The 17,663-nt window shown below is 41.0% G+C and overlaps 1 protein-coding gene across 3 annotated transcripts in view; it reads left to right on the top strand.

The window, feature by feature from the left end:
• cadm1b (cell adhesion molecule 1b) overlaps nt 1-17,663 on the top strand; it is a 137,297-nt gene that overhangs the window by 41,330 nt on the left and 78,304 nt on the right. Inside the window, exon 1 of one of the 3 annotated variants that reach the window (XM_076734598.1) lies at nt 10,709-10,779. The exons of the other annotated variants lie outside the window; for them this stretch is intronic. The gene's annotated coding sequence lies outside the window, so the exon portion shown is untranslated. Of the gene's footprint in view, nt 1-10,708; nt 10,780-17,663 lie in introns of those variants that run through there. 3 annotated transcript variants of the gene reach the window in all.

Raw genomic sequence — 17,663 nt, forward strand, 5'->3', positions numbered from 1 at the left:
AATATTCAAGATGTGCAGCTATGCAAGGTCTTCCTGGTGCTGCCTTATCTGTTTCTGTTCATGTATTTTAGGTTTTAATCAGCACAAACATTGACACGAAATGTTCTGCTTTATCTCCCAAATGGTCGAAGTCAAGTCTCAAGTCCACTGCTCTGCTTTATACACGTGCAGTATACTATAACCTCGGCAATAAAAGCCACCATTTGAATCACTGCAAAGCCTCAAATAATAGTCACAACAAAAGGGTGGAATTACTGAAATGGCTCACATGGTAAATTCAGCATGATGTCCATTTCCACAGCAGTAATTCCATCAACACAACTGCCGAGTCACGTCCTCTCTTCTCAAACACAAATACTGCTTTCATTCATTCATTATTATTTCCAGGCACTTCTACTGTGAACATATACTCCGCACTTCCTGCATATGCCTCAAATTGAAAGCCTACTAGAGACCACATAAAATAAATGTTTAAATTACATAAAACGCAAAGTTCACCACGCACTGATGGAAATGCGCAGGGGAAATGTATAGTCAAGGACATGAAAGCAATATATGATATATGTAGAAAAAGAAGATATTTTAAAATAATACAGTTAAGATTATGAAAGCAATATAAGGACCTAAATCCTGATTCCCTTTGAGCCAATGAGAGGCTTTTAATGTGAAAAACATGATGGTAGCTTAACAGCGATAGAAAAAAACAGCAAAATGGAAGCGACTGGAAGTAATTAAAAAATGATTATTGATTAATCTGGCAATTACTTTCTTAATGGATTGATTAGCCCTTTGGTTTATGAAATGTGTGGAGAAAAAAAAGACAAATGTTGCACAGTCACAAACTCCTGCAGCCACAGATGATGTCTTAAAAAATGTACTTTTCTGTTCTAACCAACAGTCCAAAATAAATATATCCAAGATATTCAGTTTACACATATATAAGGCAGGCACACACACACACACACACACACACACACACACACACACACACACAGATAAGCAGTGTTTGACATTTATAATAGAAGAAGTGGCTCAAACGAGACTGCAGGTAAACACGGAGGACATTTTGGATTTCAAATAAGAACAAAGAGCATCAACATCAAATTAAAGAGGGAGAAAATCATAAAACGGCTCGACTCTATTCTAAAATGTAATCAAACATCCTTATAAAACCAGAGGAGTTGGAAATAATAGCCTGACGCCTCAAATACAGGCCCGCAGTCGAGGTTAATAAAAGTCGCCATGTTGAAAACGAGCAGCCAACACTGATATAGTGCCACTCAATTTCTGCACAGTCACACCGCCGAATTGTGCTGAGTATGACCATATGCTGCTCAGATTTGCTTCCCATTTAAGAGAATTTGTATTCACTTTAACCCAGTCAGAACCCTGCAGCTGGATAGTCTGCAGTTATTTATTAAAAGGCTGAGAGCGAACTCTGCAGGCATTGTGGTCAATTGATATGGTCATGCTTTCTGTAAAAACCTATTATGTGGACATTTCAAGGAAACACAGGGCCCCTTCTGAATGCTTTTCTGATGATTATTTTGACTGCCAGCGTGTTCGATAGCGTGTCTCCTATTAAATACAGTACTCCAGCTCTTGTACCATACTCAACCCGGGGGAGAGTCGCTGCCAGTCATTTTCAGTTTGAAGTGTAATGAACTGCCACCAATCTTTCCTCTGCAGCTTCTACTATAACATTCAAATCTAGCATCAAGAATCTCACGCTGCTGCCGCTGCCTCTGCAGTCTGTGGTAAGTGTCTCTCCTCCCCTTATGTCAATGTATCATGAAAGGTTTTTGTAATTCATCCCCCCCCCCCCGACCCCCCCCGCTTGCAGTATAAAGCCCCGTGTGTATCATGTCTGAGTGCTGCAAGGGTGGGAAAGAGTAGCTTTTCTCATTTCCTCTGACTGTTTTGGAAGTGAATCACATTAGCACAGTGACGGGGAGTATGCCTAGACCATAAACCATCTCGCTTTGCCTCTGTCCAAATGAGAGATGTGTCTGCTCAACACTGCAGGTGCTTGCACGAGCTGAATGATGCAGCGAGAATATTAAAAAATTACCCTCTCAGGCGTTTTCTTTTTAGGCCACCCTCGCCGCCGCGTCTCACTCTTGGGTGGTCCACATGTAGCAGCTTATCAGATTTAAAAGCATCATTGCTGCACCGGGCACTTTGTTTTATGGTGGTTGGGCTATCAGGCTGCTGTGCATCAACTCTTTGGGATAGGAGACACTGTTGAGCAGGACTAGCGGACCTGGGCACTGCCAGTTGTGGGTAGCAGGCCAAGATATGTCAGGGGAACAGACTGTTATTATCTGAGATGAAAATCCATGCTATCCTGACAGCTACAATTAGTGTCAGCTGGGGTATTGAGTCTTTAAAAAGGACTCCTGGCCTTTTGGCTCCCAGCCTGTCTGGCTATAGATGTCTCTAATGAGTCATTAGCCGCATGGCCTCTCCTCTCATGAGTCCACCCCATAATGGCACACCTTTCATCTATTTTACAGAGAGGATGTCGTTGGTCATTAGTACAGCTCTGAAGTCCTATTACCTTTACGTCAATGATGAATGAATAGAATGCGGCTGCCAAGAACAATATCTCTTCGTATCCTGTGGTCAGCCATGACTCTTTTTTAATTCAATTTCTCCTCCACCATTAAGTGTAATTGATAATTGATGTGGTCTAACTTCATTGTCAGAAGATGTTGAATTTTTCAACTGAAACCACATGGCGGCTTGTCATTGCTGTGCGCTTACAGGAGGTGCGTTTTCACTTTCTTCAGTTTGCTGTCACAGATGATGACTTAGCGCTGATGTGATCCGCAGGGCGCTGCCGCTCCTGGGAAGGAACCCTCTAAAATAATGAAGCTGCTTCAGTGGTTTAAAATGCTGCTCAGCGCCCAAACACAGTGCCATCTTGCCCGTGCCACTCAGCGTTGCCTCCATGCCCTTGTCTCACGGTGAAATTATGCAGCTTTGGATTGTTATTTTCTCTTCATGACTTTGTTTTTTGACACAGGAGCAAATTGTAAGTATGTGCTGTGGATTGGCAACCCTGGGCGAGCTCGGAGTCTTCAGTTCAGAACTGAGGGCAGTATCGATAGGGTTCAGAGACTTGTTTTGCATAACACTGCCTGAGGAAAAATACAAACAAGCACTTTTTTTTTTCACTTCAATTGAATGCAGCTCCTCGCCAGAGTGTCAGTTTGTCCAGACTGCAGATCTGCACATATGGCTCCACTCACACACTTACATGTTGTATTAGTTAAATATTACACATGTATTTTTAAATACAGCATAAACATAACTCAGCTAGAGGTGCCAAGGAGAGTGATGAAGTAATTGCTTTAGGCTTTGGATTAATTATTTAATCACTTGATTTATTGTTAATCAGTGGTCTTAGCTGACAAACGAATTCAGTCATTCAGTGCTTTGCATAAATTATCTGCAGTCGAAACATCAGTACAATAAGTAAATGTACACAACTGGATTTATTTCAAGAGCAAGTTGGCCTGCTGAACTTAATCCTCTATTTGTTTATTGATAGATGAATGAAAACCTAAAGCTAAAAAAATAGTCGGGTAAATCACGTCCTAAAAGTAAATGAGCTGTTAGGTGTGGGTGGTACGGATGAAACAGTCTAATATGTTATATCGTATAGATTTTCTGGAAAATGTTTATGGAAGTAAATGAAAAATAACCACATGAAAAAGCCTTTTTCCATGGAAGTTAATTTCCGCCTGGAAAATAAAAAATAGATGAAAATGTACACATAAGAAAAAGAAAAAATAGTCTGAGAAAGTCAAAATCATGATTCACAAAGTCCAAAATATTACTGAGTAAACATTTGACTATATATCTCATAATTTTGATTTACTAAGCCATAAACATGACTCATCTTCTCATTATTTTAAGCTTGTATCTTATAATTGTTCCCTACTATCCTATAAATTCGACTTACATAATTTCAAAATCATAATTTTCATTTATTTTTATCAGAATTGTGACTCTTTTCTAATCTCATAATATTGACATGCCATTTTTATTTTTATAATGCCAAACTTCATCATCTAGTTTTTTGATGTTCTTTTTTTCTGGCACAATTTGAAAATTAAAAAAAAACCCAACATATTTTATCACAATCAATAGTACCATAAAGCTGCTCACGGATTTCCCACAATGACCCAATGCAACCACAGATATTAAAGTGAAAGCTGTAAACAGTATCGTAAAATCTCTTATGGAAGACACATTTATATTGACCGTTGTTATATAAATTATTATATCAGCCAAGCATATTAACTCCCATTAGTACGTTATCCTGAGTCTACTGCAGATAACCTCTCTCTATCTGCACTTGTGTAACTTTGTTAAAGCTGTGGCCTTGGTCGTCAGCCCAGCTCCCTGTTGCAAATTCATGGCTCACAGCTCTTTGTAAAGCTGGAAACAATCTTTGCACTTAACACTGCTCAAGGCTGGAAAATTAAGACTCACTATTTCTTTTTGGATGTTTTGTGAAGGCCACAGAACAACAGTGACAGAACTGCTCCGTGAAGTGTTGACAACAGTAAAACTATGGGTGGAAGCACTGGAATGAACCCTGAAGTAGAGATAATTTACTGCTAAATGTACAGTAAGGTTCTCTAGTGGAAATCGCTGGATAGATATCTCATTATTTCTGGGTAAATAGAAAGTGAAAAGCTGCTCGCTCTGGAGATCGTCTGTGTCTTTTCAGAGCTCACAGAAAGCCGATGCTAATTCTATTGAATGGGCAGTGGCCGTCTCCCACCGAGGGAGACCCACTCAGCTGGACAACCTTGAACTCCTCCTAACCATTGACCCACCGATGCATTTTGACTGGTTATCAGTAGCAGTCTAGACAGTGTGCTTCGGCCTCATGTCTCCCAGGCTTTGTGTGGGCTCGTCTGTCTGCGTGAGTTGATCTCTGTCCTGCTCTGTTGGCTGTCACAGGTCGGCCAATTTAAAACAAGAAAAAACAGCGTCTCTGAAGCACCTGGGGTCCACGGTCCAATAGAAAGAAGGGTGGAGGCTTTTTAATGATGGACCCAGATCAGCCAACTGCGTTCCAGGCTAAATTAACCCTGCTCTCACTCATAGTTCAAAGTTAACAACATTTTACTCCTATTTCCTCCAAAGACTGTGTAATCTTTCTGTTATTGCTTTGTGTAACAATGTAGCATTAATAAGCTGTATATAAACAAGTTATAAATGGTTTATAACCAGTGGTTGAAAGGAACTAAGGACTGGACTGAAGCACAATTTTGACATATTTTTGACAGTATTTCAATTTTATACTTCTACTCTGCTGGTGAATGGACAGCACCTGAGACACTTATTATGCAGATGCAATGGCAGGGGCAGCAGTTGTATCAGGGTGGCCTTGCCCCCTTGGCCCCAACTTGGCGGCACCCCTGGCCATACTCATTAATTGAACACATAGTGAACCTCTGTGTTGGCTGGAACTGCTTCTCTTTGGCGAGGCGTCTGATGGCAGATAGTAGAGATAGCAATGATGATGATGATGATGATGCTACTCTCAGCTGGTTTTCCAGGTTTTGGTCAGTCAGTCTTGAGCAGATCTGAGTCTTAGTAAGAGTGAACTGCTCACAGTAGTAGGTTGTTGCTTTGCAGCTCAGTGATTTTGTGTTGTTGGCTGGTTCCACATTAGCAGATATGTTAAAATCCTGTTGTTTACTTTTCACATCCTGAACCCTCTTGTCACATGTCTGAAAGAGTTTCCACACTCAGCAGCACATTCAGGTGTCATAGCAGGTGTTTGTGCTTGCACAGTGTTGCCTCTTTCCAGTTACACTTGGCACAGCTTTAATTTCACTTTAAATGATTTCACATTTAAAAGCAGCGAGCTGAGAAGCTGGCTGGAGCTTGAGGTTCAGCTTCTTAGCGATTAGCTCGCTCACCACAAAGCTTGCCTACATAACAACGTCTCCATGAAATCTGCTTGTTTGACACCTAAATACTGTCGAAGAACATTCATTTATCCAAGTGTATTTGTCCTCATCCACTTCATCCAGTTTAGCATGTTTGTAGCTGTAATCGCTCTTAAGATGAGCGTTCTTCATCACTGCCACCCACAAACTAACTAAGACACACTGGTTTGTCTTTTGCTACAACAACAAAATAAATGTCCATTTCTTTGGACGGTGTGACACTCCACGTCTACTTCTGTTAGCACCATGATGCATTGACATGACATCGACCATGACCTGTGTTGCATTCAGGGTTAACTCAGAAAAATGTGTAAGTCTACTATTTTTTGTTATTTTCTAATTGCTGAAAAAAAAGTAATTACTTTTTTTTTATTTACGAATCGCCTTGTGGGCTGAATCAAGTGGCCTTGCAGCCGTATACAGCCTGGAGGCTGGAGACTCTCCACCTCAGCTGTATATAAAGATTCAAATTAGCTCCTTTACCTGCTTCAACATTAAAGTGATGTATACATTGGTGCATTAATATTTATAATCCAAAAATGAATGGATGGATGGAGGGATATGTTTAATGCTAATCTTTCTGAACTTTTACTTCAGTAAATGTTTGACTGCACGGCTTTTACCATGAACAGAAAATCTCCACACTGCAATGTTGCCACTTTAACTGAAGCATAAATAATGTAGTTGTAAGCACATACTGGGGTTTTTTTTTCCACCACAACTCTTCATGTGAATGATGCAACTGGTGATTGACAATAAAATAACAATATGTAATATAACATAGATATAATCATATCAAATGTTAATGTTGATAAAATCTCCCTGTATCTGCTTACAGCTATATTCTAGTGTGTTGTATTGAATATATCAAGTGTCTACATATTGTTAGATACAGCCTCTGTGTGTCTGTGTGTGTGTGTGTGTGTGAGTGAGTGTGTTTTAAAGTAAAATGTTACCCCTTATGTCAACGTCTTGAATAATTTATGGCAGATGGTCGTTTTTTTTCTTTTGTTTTGTTTTTTTGTCTCTTCAACTTAACGACCACTTGTGCTTTCTTAGTTTATTTTATCCTCTACTACAGAATGTCAACAGCAGGTACTTGATTGATCAAGATCCCTTTCGCTGAGGTCCTCCACGCACGACATGCATCTCCATTCATTTTCTCTCAGTAGTCGTGCTGCATCTTTCCTCCTATTGTTCATTAGCCTTGTTTGTGTGCCTGCTTGGCTTGGCGCTGGGGTTGTGAGGCCCCTGGACTTAAATGGGTACAAATAAGCAGAAAAATGGATAAGAGAGTGTGAAGAATCGAGCTGTGTGATGTAACATCCGGCACTGGAAGACATCCTTGTCTTTTGATCGAGCCGAGTGAAAAACACTTCACATAGGGCTGTGGACTGAATGCAGGGCTCAATCCCTCTCAGGCTGAGGCACAGAATCCCCACAACCCGCTTTTCACATTTTCATCCCTCTGCTTGGGCTTGATACAGTAGCTTCTGCTCTGTGAATATTCAGAAAAATAAGATAGCAGACCCACAGTCTTTGCCATTATATTTGTTCTTAATTTTTCATATATTTTTTCACTGTGATCTTGATAAACTCCAATCCTTCCCTGAGAAACACACGTGTATCAGCCTCAGTGACTGCCTCTATTTAGACACATTAGAAAACGCTGAGCAACAGAATATGTGGGATAATCTCCCCTCTCTCCATTTCAATTGAAGCTGGAGAGGGTTAAAACTCTGTGGCAGTACACTGTGCAGAGGAGAGATTGGCTAATCTGTGAAAGCGAGTCCGCTGCTCACTAGAATATTATGCTCACTGATTTAATGTCCTCTCTGTCTTTTTCTCCTAGGTAAGCACTTTCTCGCTGCTGTGTCGGGGATGGGGGTCGGGTCGCTAGTCGTGGTGGCTGCCGACGAGGGCTGGGATGACTGATTGAGGTGATGTACTGCAGTGTGTCCGTTCACAACAGAATAGCCGGTAGCGTTGATTCCTCAACACACTGACAAGCGAGGACTCCGGGCCCTGGAAACACAAAGCTGTGAGAGGAACTACACTGCTCACACCCAGCAAAGAAGTTTATCCAGTGAGATATCTGGAAGGGAAAATCCAGTTTCACACAGCCTGGGTCTCATTTTCCCCCTTTTTACACTCGTTCATATTGGTAATAATAATTTACCAAGGTAATTGTTGAGATCTTGTAATGCGGCAGTAAAAAGGAAGTCCAACAGGGCAAAGTGCATGAACCATCAGTTAATCAGACAGGCTCTAATCAAAAACCCCAGGATAGCTAAACTGATTTGGAAGAGGAAATGGACTATGGTGAAATCATTACCCAAATTGTCCACTGTAAACGTCCATCACAGTTCACCTCCAATTCCTGAGTCCCCATGGGGAAATTTGTCTTGCAGTCAGGTCAAAGATAGAACTCACTCACACTTGAAATAAGACGAGACAAAATAAAAGAAACAAACATACTTTTACTTTATTGTAGTTCTGTGCGCACAGTTTTCTTGTGCAGTGCAACCTACATATATGGATGTGCACACCTTAAAGCTGCAATAATGAATATTACCATATTAAGAATGGGTCATCTGACTATATGATGTGGAAAGAGTCACCTGTAGTGACAAACCGACAGAGAATTTTAGCATCTTTCAGCTCATTGTTTTGGTTTTAGGATCTGCAGCTTTACAGTTTTTGTTCACTGAACATAGTGGAGCATTTAGCAGCTGAAGAGCCTGATATTTCCCTCAGGGGTTGGTGGATGCTGCTGGATGTGTAAGTACACATTCACCATGTCAACTTAAAAGGTGGCAATATGCCAATGATGTGTTTACAGTCTTCACAACATGAGGGATGAGGGGTCGACATTTTGGGTGTTCTCACCTTCATACATGTTTTACCTCTGAGTAAGTGGTTTAGATAAGATGGATCAACTTGTTTACTGTCGGATCGTCTGACTGCTCGTGTTTTCTGCCCCACTGGCCATCACTGTAGTGATGCTGCGTTGTTCCCCGACCTCAATAGTTACTTAGCTGAGTACAGCAGTGTCATAACTGATAGAAATGATGGGCAAAACGATGAAAAATCGAGACCTAAGTGTTCAAAACCACAAGAGAGTTTGTTCAAACCGAGTCAAATATCAATCAAATATAAATCAAGACTTTGAATGAAATGCTCTGTTGGCTTTTACAAAGTGTTTAAATCAAATTTAGGTAAAATGCTGCTCATAGCGGGATATAGGCAGTTAATATTCCAGTAACCCTGCAGTATTGACACCGGGATAGAACTACTTCCACATCAGTGCAGCAGTCAGGTTGTGGTGTGGTGTGCTGAGCCTCCATTATGCATGAGGCCTGACCACCCTTCACCAGCTGTCACCGAGCTGACCACTGAATCCCATCTGGACTCTGGGGGACGTAACCGTGGTCCATCAGGGAGGCTGTAAGATGAGCCCACTGACACGGAAACTCCCAGCCCAGATCCCACTTACTTCAACCCTGCCTCTCCCCTCGGTCAATAGCCCCCACCTCCACCTCCCTCTGAGGTTGGGTTTCTCTCATTCCTAGGTTCAAAGGTTGGCTGCTGCTCTGATCTAGTAGCAGGAAAGCCATTTTTCTCTCTCTAGGCACTGGTTGTTTCTGGCCTGGGTTGATATGAGGTTAAAGCACATCCCGGGAATTAAATGTTCCATTGCATATTATTATGGAAACAGGTGGTTTAAACTTTAATCTTTCTCCATGTAATAATAATAAACTCATAGAGCTTTGCCTGAAATTGTTTAAAAACATATAAAACATTGAAACAAATCAACATATTTAAATGTGACAAACAGAAACACTTTAATACAATAAAACAGGGTAGAATAATAAGAATGAAAATGTAAATAAAAGGATATCGACAACTTTCCATCTTACTATTATTATTATGTTATTACACATGCAAATTATAATATTTCTGAGGCCATCTGCACATTTCTTTTGATTTTAGGGTCATCTGTGCTAGTGATTTGTACAGCTGTGTCATCTGCATAGCTATGAACATTTATATTGCATTGCCATATAATTTGGCTGAGTTGTTCTGTGATGAAAAAAAAAAAAGAGTGGACCAAGTATCGAACCCTGCGAAACACCAAATGAAACAATGAGTATATGAAACAAACTTACAAAAGAACAATCTCCCTGTTGCATATGTATGGGACCAGCTGAGGGCCGTTCCAGAAACGTCAAAATCACAATTCAGCCTGCTGTATCTCTCGGCACAGCGAGATCTATGGTATTAAATGTGGCGTTTCCAAAGAAGAGGGCCAGCATGGAGGCAGCGCCAACATTAGCACTTTATCTGAGGTCTTTTAAGACCTTTATTAATGCTGTTCTTGTACTATGAGCTCTTCATAATCTAGATTTGTCATATATGTCAAACTATTGTTTTTATTACATAAGGAGAGGTCTGTTGATCGGTTTATCAGACACACCGATACTATAAAAGCTTAGTTCATGGCCAGCTATGTCTAAAACCGTTAACAGCCCTTCTGCCCTGTCTGTATTGATGATGTAATGGCTCTGATAATCACCGTCTGCGTTTGCAAGTACAGTATCGTCTATTCAGCATGTCTAAAAGTGGCCCTTTGGAGCAGATGGTGCTGGAGGCAGGAGACCAACCCTTCTCTCACCTCAATCTGGACAGCAAGGCTCATCACTCCCAGCCTGGATTGGGATGGAAAAGAGTTTGCTCCAGGCAAAACGAGAGGCAGCAACCTTGTGAAACGAGCAATAGTGAAATCACGCTTTATTAGTGGGTATGTAAAACTGATTATCTCTGTACTGCTGGCTGTGGGTCCAGAATAGTTGTTATTTGAGAAGAGGTAAAGTGCTTCCCTCCTGAATCTTTTTTTCAGAGTGCCATATGCCAGATGAGACACCCATCTAATGTCCTCAGGAAGTCCATAGATTAGTGTTAATAAGCACATACCATACTGCAAATACACATTACACACAGCCTGTCATCACTGAAACGTCTTATGAATAATCCTTATCAGACAGCCTTTGTATTCTAACATCTGATTAAGGAAAATTGAAGGGACTCCTTTATCCCTGCTGCACTGCAGCTGTGCAGCTAATTAGAAATGTGACAACTTCCTACCCCCCCCAAAAAATAAAAAATTATCTCAATTTCATTTTGAACATTTAGCACCATAGAAGTTGTTGCAATACATTCCTGATTTACTAGTGCTTTACTTGAACATTGACTTTTTATGTAACGTCATACTTTATTTACTGCACTTCCGAGCTGCTGTACTCCATACACTTTTATCTGAAGGCTGTGTTGTCCTGCCAGTAACCAGTAACTTTGCAGGATAAGATTTTACATGCGGAACGTTTGATGAGCTCATAAAGTTTGATGCATTGTTAGAGTTTAAACCAGCCAGCAGTATATGGAGCAGTGAGGCTTTCCATCAGCGGTCTGAGCTCTACCCCTCTGTTCGATGCGGAGTTAGTGCTCAGCTCGATATACATGCAGTAGGTCAGCATATTTTGTTGAGGTTAGAAGCACGAACTGCCAGATGAATGCTTCAGAAAAGCAAAGCCAGATTTATTTTAGAAAAGATACAATATTCTCATACTATATCTAAAGCAAGTTTTTACAGTATAATTCAACAAATCAGTGTCAAACAGGGTTAAAGTTGAAATAATTTCAAGGGTTTTTCAGGCAGAGAGTATAAAATCTAAGCCTGAATGCTTATTTGCATCAAGACCTAATCACCTGTGACCGTTCACCAAATTTAACAGAAATCTGTTTCTAGCTATTTAAACATAGATAAACACATTCCCAAAAACTCTCTTTGTGCAGGTAGTCAGCACACTGAACTTCCAGCGTAATCTTAATAATGACAAGTTTGAGCGCAGCGGTGAGGTGTTAAATATGAGATATGCCCCACGCCCATGGCGCTGTGAGGTTTATGGCATCATCTCTCTTATTATACTAAATTAATGGATCTGACAGAGATCATACAGTATGCAGGCAGTCTATGACTGGCTTTAACTACATCATGTACACATTACAGAATGTGAGCATGTTTTCCACCTCTGATGAACCCTATCATCATTAAAATGTTTACCTATTTTTGTATAGTCAAAGCCTGAGCCTGCCTATATGGTTACAGCAGAGGTTGAAGTAAATGGTGGAGCTTTCAGGCTTTTTTGTCTTCAGCTGAATGTGTCAGTAGAAATAACATTAAAGCGGTGTCTGTACTTTGCAGTCTGTGTATATCTACTACATTTTGTCTAATGAAGTGACATGTCTGAGCATGAACTAGTATCATAACTGATCTACATTTGTCTTACTCTGTCAAGTCAGAGACGCCTTCGTGTTTATCAAACAGACTAACTTCAATTAACCTACACTACTCACGGAGTGAGAGCTGTAGGTTCTCGTCAAGTGAGAGAATATGTTTCATGTCTGCCAGCTATTGAATCTGAATCTCATTCATAATTTTGTTTCTAATATTAAAGGTCACATTAGCATTTGTGTTGATAAGCAGTTGGTATGCAGGGCCTATAGCTCCCGCGTCTCTGCTGTTGTTGCTGGGTAGATCAAAGTTGGGCTGTTGCTGAGCTTCCAAAGTGCACATCATATTGTAAATTATAGGAAAGTTTTCTCTTATGGTTAATGGTTTAATACTGTAATAAAACAGATAGAATAGATAGAATTAAGAAGTGAAAACTGTGCATAGAGGCTTGTATTATTCATTTAATGGTCAGCTTCACAACCAATATATTACATATCCGTGACCAGCAAATTAATTTAAACTCAGTTCTACAGGTCCATTAGATTTTAGTCAGAAAATTTGTCATTCCTTGTTAATAACTGTAGCTAAATCATGCATTTATTCATTATGAGCCTCTGGCTGCTGTAAAATCAAAGTTTTCAGATGTACAGATATACTGTAAATAAATCATGAACTTAAATACCTTTTGCAAACTTTTCCTGGTCCATGCCAAGAAGCCTGTTTCTTTTCTTTTTTTCTTTTTTTTTTTTTTTTTAGAGGAACGCATCAAACCTTTTCCTGGTATCTGAGAGTGAGTGGTGAGTTAATGCATCGGGGTGAAACATCCATCCATCCATTCATCCATTTTATGTACGCTTATCCTGTGCAGGGTTGCAGGAGGCCCGAGCATAACCCAGCATACATTAGGTGAGAGGCTGTGTACACCCCGACAGTCCATCACAGGGCGAAAATACAATATATAAACAGACATTTATTTTATATTTATCTCATTTATTTGTACACTGTTGAACAGGCATTCTTCAAGTTGATGTTTTTTGACTTAATTTATTTAAATTTTTTTTAGCAGCAGTCTCTGAGGCCACAGCAAAACCGTATGTACTCGGTCTGCCCTCTAAATGATTCGAATCATCAGTCAAGATGTGTTTTGGGCTGTCTAATTGTACACTGAGCAGCGTAGGATAACAGCATGGCACACTTTTTATGTCTCTGTGTGGAATTGTGATGTGCTCACATGACAGATGATGAACAAAGGCATAAAACATGAGTCTTACGGGTAACGTGAGCCTCATGTTGGCTCGTATAAGAGTTTAGTGTGGGGCGGCCTCTCTGCAGATGCAGATGGGTTTTACTGTAAGTGAGTGGAGGAGTGAATTTTGCATTTTTATAATTGTAGGTAGGAATACTGAAGAAAAAGTAATGCTATTTAGTGTTTATAAAAACTAAAAAGTGTCTACAGTTCTATAGATGAGAAAAGGCAGGACCCACAGGCCCCTGGCAAATGAAAATGTACATACAATAATGTAAAATACAAAAGCCCCCACACAGAAACTTTCAATTAAAACTGGTGACTCAGAATTTATTTGTAAAGTGCTGATCCAGGTACAGTCCTGGTATATACAACAGAGCAGAGTATCACACACGTACACACACACTGTGTACGTGTGTGATACTAATCATGAAGTGTAATTTAAGACAACTTAAAAACAATGACTGTCTCTGTCAACTTAAAACCTGCATGTCTTTTGGTTTGTCAGATGAAACCTTTGTGTGAGAAGACATTAAGTGCCGACCACAAAGAAATAATAACTAATACATCAACTAACACACAAGCAGGGGCGGGGCTTGCGGACAGGCAAGCCAGGCAGTTGCTTGGAGCCCCCGGCCACTAGGGGGGCCCTGGCCACTTATTTACAACAATACTTATTAATAGGCCTGGGTTTTCAGGGACCTCTGTTGATCCCTGGACCTCACTTTAAGAACCACTAATCTATTTTTTCGGTATTCATCTCAAATGTCCCAGAAATTGTGCATTTGTGTGTGCAAAAGCCACATTTTTGCAGCATGCACGGATGGGGTGGGGGCCCTAGGGATTTCTTGCTTGGAGCCCCAAGAGACCCTAGCAAAGCCACTGCACACAAGTAGATTGACAGCTTTAAGTGGTTCTGCACGTCCTGCGTGCTGCTCCACGTTTTTCGCTTTGCCAGTTAACATTTTATAGGAGCAAGTGTGTTGTGCAGCTCTAGTTTTACTGCAATAACGTCTCCATGTCTTTTTGTTGAATGTGGGCGTAGGCATCCAAGAATTATGTGCCTGCAGTGTATGCATGTGTGTTTGTGTGTGTGTAAGCTCTGTCAGTGCACAGAGTATCTGTGTTTTGTTCATAAATCCATTTTCGTTGGTTGTCAGCACTAACGCTACTGTCAGCAGCAGTTGATGGAGCTCCACTCTGCTGTAAGACTCTCTGATCTATCAGCTGTGACGTAATGCCCTCCTCAATCACCAGCCCTGGGAACAGTAAATCAGAGTGCTGCTGCTCTGCATGGTGCTAATGTTGCCTCCCTGCTCTCTGCTCAACCACTGAGCTCATCTACAGTCCAAACAGCAAGAGAACACCGGGATGATTGCTGGAGATTTTAATCACCACTAATGGCCTCACTTATCAAGATCATATTAAAGGCGTTTACAGTCAAAAACCGATCAGGATGATCAGCATGTCACACACAACAACCTCTGAAAATAGTTTCAATTTTTAAAAATTCCTTTGGTTTCTTAATAACTGTTGTTGACAGAGGCAAGGTTGGACTCAAAGAAAAGATAGCTGATGTAGCCGTAACAGAGAGAAGAGGTGTTTCAGCATTTTCCGATCTGATGCTTCTATTGGCAGGACGACATCCTTTGTCTGTGCCTTCCAAAACCATCCTAGATCACCCGTTTTCTGATTTGGCTGAGGCACAAAAAAACTTGGTAAAGGTTGGAGAAACATTGTGAACATTAATAAAGTCAGCACTTCATGAGGGTTTATGACCTCCATCGTCATAGTTAAAATAATATGATCACTTGGTGTTGTGATTAAAAAGACTTTGTGGTGTGAACATAGCATGTATAGGGTCGGGAGGACCGTCTCGCCATCGATGAGACATAGTGGAGGGCGTGAGTAACCCTAAAGGCAGCCAAAGCTGGAAAACTGATAACTACCAAATTATGTTGTCTTCGTCAGGGACTGGCTGAGTTTGGTAACCAAAAAGCAAACCTAAAATCTGATTGTCTCATTTTTGTTTGTCCATTGGTTTAGAGACATTGATCCAACCAGGAGAACCAGTCAGTTACCACAAGGATAGTTATTTTCCTATCAGACGGAGACAGACAGGTAACAAACCCTACAGAGATGTGTGAACATAGATGAGATTTGAAGAGTGTCCCCACTGGAGGACTCGAAACCAGACTGAACAAGGAATGAATGGGTAGTTGGGAGTATTATTGCCAAGATGAAGATTACAATTTTGTCTGGGTCCCCCCCCCCCCCCCCCACAAAGGACATGATCTTCTAAGTGTGATAGTGGTCACAGTTAGGAGGCAGAGAGGGTGACGTTGAGTTGTTGGCCATGGAGCAGAGCTGGCAGGACAGAGGCTTAGTATTCTGGGACCCAGGCTGATAAGAGAACTGCATGAAGACGAAGAAGAATATCCATCTGGCTTGACAAGAATTCAATTAAGCATGCTGGATGCTGCATCCTTTTATGATCTGTCCACATTTATTAAATGGTTTTTCATCCTCTTCCATGCAGTGTCTCCACTCCAAGCAGCTCTCGTTTGCCATTGTCATGGCAGCTGGTGGTAGAACTTAAGACGAGGCTGGAGTTTCTCATATATGGGTTAGTGCTCAGCCTCGAAGGGATGATAAAAAAGAGACTCACATCCAGTGCCCAGTAGTATGAGTGCTGGATCAAAGAAATATGTAGCAGAGTGAGATGTCTGAGGAAGAGCATTTTGCTCAAAACGTCACCAGCATTATAATCTTTGTACCAGATCGCTTTTTTTCAGCTCAATTAGTGCTCAGCCTCAACAGCAATAGTGTTGGGCTGGAGTGGATTTGTATAGGCACTGAGGTAGATCAATGCTTGAACTCAAGTAACTCTTTGCCCCAGAAGTCCAGGTGAATGATGTGGAGCAAGAAGTGAATTTGCTGAGAGAAAGTCCCATAAAAGGTTTGAATAACTTAAAAAAGTGCTGCCACTGCTGCTGTGACCTGGACAGGATCCATCTGAAGGTGTCAGTATGCTTTCAAACGAAGTGCTTTACACATCGTTGAACAGCGTCTGAGACTCCTTCCTCCCACAACTAAGGATGTGCATTGGAAAGTAGCTGAGGTTATAAATGCTGTAGTATGTAAAATTTCTCATGTCCGAACTGGGGGAACAATTTTTGTAACTCGCTGAAACATACCATCCGACCAGCACACCCACTTCAAACAGCGATTGGAGAAAATATGCAGCATTTAACGTCTTTCTGAACTCCTTTTCTCATTTCTTCACACAGTGAGTACTTCTGTCACTTTTCAAGTGCAACACAACGAATGCCTGTGAGGAGAGACTGTGTAAAAGTGTGCCATTACCACCATTTGAACACATACCGTGTTTTGCCCGTCTCTTTGACAGCAAGCATTTCACCCCGCCTTCGTGTGTGGCCATTTGGAAAAGGTCTACACACTTGTACCTTTATATGTAATTGGCGTCACTTCGTATGAACTAGTTAGTTTCAAGCATACCCTTAAAAACATTTTTAAAAAAAAGCGTGATGAGTATAGCATGAGGAATAGGTCGGCAGATGCAGAGAATGAGAAGTGACCGGAGAGCAGTGGTTTCAGTAAACACAGACTTACAGTTGTGCTAATGGCCAGCAGCCAAAACAGGTGAGAGCTGGATGTACGGATGCAATTCACTTGGTCCCTTAGTGAGATAGCCCAGGGAGAAATTAGGCAACTAGGAGAGAGGATGCAGAGAGAAGTGGAGATGGATCCACAGTCTTGACACTTTTCTAGATTGATTTATCATGTTGCCTTTCTCTTGTCAACATATGACCATTTGCAATATATGCATTATCACTCCTCCATCATACAAGCTGAAGTGTACTATACAAGATAGTGCAACCACAGGTTTGCTGTATTTTGTCTTGAAACCACAAGGAAAGTGTACAGTTCAGCAGCACCACACACTGTTTTTAGTGCCTTTTAAATCTTTAAACAGTCATACAGTTCACTTAAGGACTCCCTCAGAACATTACATTATATTGCCAGGAAACACAACAGAGAAATATCCAATTTCAAGCCATCACATATTGTACCATGGCATCCCACATCGCACTCCATGGTCAGCACGTGTTAGCTGATCTGTAAC

The sequence above is a fragment of the Chaetodon auriga genome, chromosome 7 (genome assembly GCF_051107435.1).
Source record: "Chaetodon auriga isolate fChaAug3 chromosome 7, fChaAug3.hap1, whole genome shotgun sequence".
Classification (NCBI taxonomy): Eukaryota; Metazoa; Chordata; class Actinopteri; order Chaetodontiformes; family Chaetodontidae; genus Chaetodon; species Chaetodon auriga.